Here is a 1,845-nt window from a genome sequence, read left to right as displayed (position 1 = left end):
TATTTACATGAACGCTCCTACAAGAACCCTGCAGATGTTGGATGCTGTCTATCATGGTGCACTAAGATTCATAACTGGCTGTGATTATCGTACCCACCACTGCACCCTGTATTCATTGGTTAACTGGTCACCATTAACTTCACGCAGACTCTCTCACTGGTACATTTTCATCTTTAAATCACTTCCTGGTCTGCTGCCTTCATACATCTCCTCCTACATGTCTCTGCGTGAGTGCAGCTACGGAGTGCGCTCTCAGGACATTATTACCTGCAGTGTTCCCTCAGTGAGGACTGAACTAGACAAAAGGACCTTCTCCTACTCCGCTCCTGTTTCCTGGAATATCTTACAAAAAGATTTGAAGCTCTCGACCTTGACCTCTCTAAGTGGCTTTAAGAATCTGTTGGACTCCTGGCAGGGTCCAATGCTGACATGTTCCTGTTTTTAGTTTTATACATTTGTCTTGGAATCTAGCTGTTTTTTTGTTTTTGTTACCTTTTTCCTTTTAGCCATCCTTTTTTTTAAAAAAAAAAAGAAAAAAAAAAAAAAAACCTAGTATGAGTTTTTATAATTGCTTATTGTTGTTGCTGTTGTCCATTGTTGTCATCTTTCTTTGTTGAAATCAGGTCTCTCTTGTAAATGAGTCCTCGAGGCTCAATGGGATTTACCTGTAGAAATAAAGGTTGATTGATTTGTTTTACATAAACAAAATAATGTGTTTGAAGTTCTGCTCAACTGAGTTCTTACTTCCCTCTTCACTATGATGATCAATCTCTGTTGATAAGGCCAAGTGAAGCTATTTGATCAAGATATTCTTTCCAAGGGAGACACATAGTCTGGTGACTCAGAACAGATGGTTACCTAACACAGAAGGGGGTCCAGAATCATACAACATTTCAGGGTGGCCCAAGCTGTAGATTTTAACACACACAGAGAAAGGATAACAAAAACACTTCCTGTGTAATAACAGGAAGGGAGGGGTAGTAGAGACGCGGTTTCTCTGAGGACATTTGTCTTTGTTGATGGACGGATGGATGGATGCTACAGTAAATACATCAAATAAATGTATGCAGATGATGCCATCATATATATATTAAGATCGTGTTTATGTGGAAAATCTGCTCAGCTGTACCTGCAGCCATGATTCTGTCTCATTTCTCAAACTGTGTCACTGTCTGGAGCCAAGCAACTCAATCTGCTTTAAAACCTATGAGGATGTTGTTTTCACAAGCACTGCAAGTTTTAGACCAAAAACCATTGAAGTGTAAAATACTGGAGAAATATAATTTCTTAAGCTTTGACAATTTTTTTAATTTTATTTTCTTGTTTAAAATTGACTTTTAAATGTATTAATGATCTTGTCCCAGAGCTGGTGAGCAGAATGATTTTAAAAGTCAGCAGCACAGGAGTTGTAACAAGAGGTGCAGTTGATGGAGACTGCAAACCTGCAAAATACAAAACATCATTTGGTCAATGTTCCTTCTCATTTAAAGACCCTCATATCTGGAACAGTTTACCATCAGCAATAAAAACATTAACATATCTTAGAGTTTTTAATTCCAAGGTGAAAAAATGGCTGAAACAAAACCGAATCTGTGAACACTGAGCCCCATGGGGATGGAGGAGCAGGCATGTGTGTGAGGAAACTGTTTAATTTAAATTTAATTTTAATTTAATTTAAGTTGTTTTTATACAAAGTCAAACCAAGGACTAGATTTGCAAATTAGCCTGTGGCTAGAAAACCTTCGTACAAAACAATGGTTGCTTTGTTTTTAACATTAAGTTCTAGAATTGCGCCACTCAAGGTGGCTGCATGTTGGAGCAGCTCTGTTACTTTCATTCTGAGAT

This window comes from Nematolebias whitei, chromosome 4, assembly GCF_014905685.2.
Source record: "Nematolebias whitei isolate Nwh7 chromosome 4, NemWhi1, whole genome shotgun sequence".
Classification (NCBI taxonomy): Eukaryota; Metazoa; Chordata; class Actinopteri; order Cyprinodontiformes; family Rivulidae; genus Nematolebias; species Nematolebias whitei.
The sequence above is the reverse complement of the archived record's forward strand: the minus strand, read 5'-3'. Positions refer to the sequence as shown.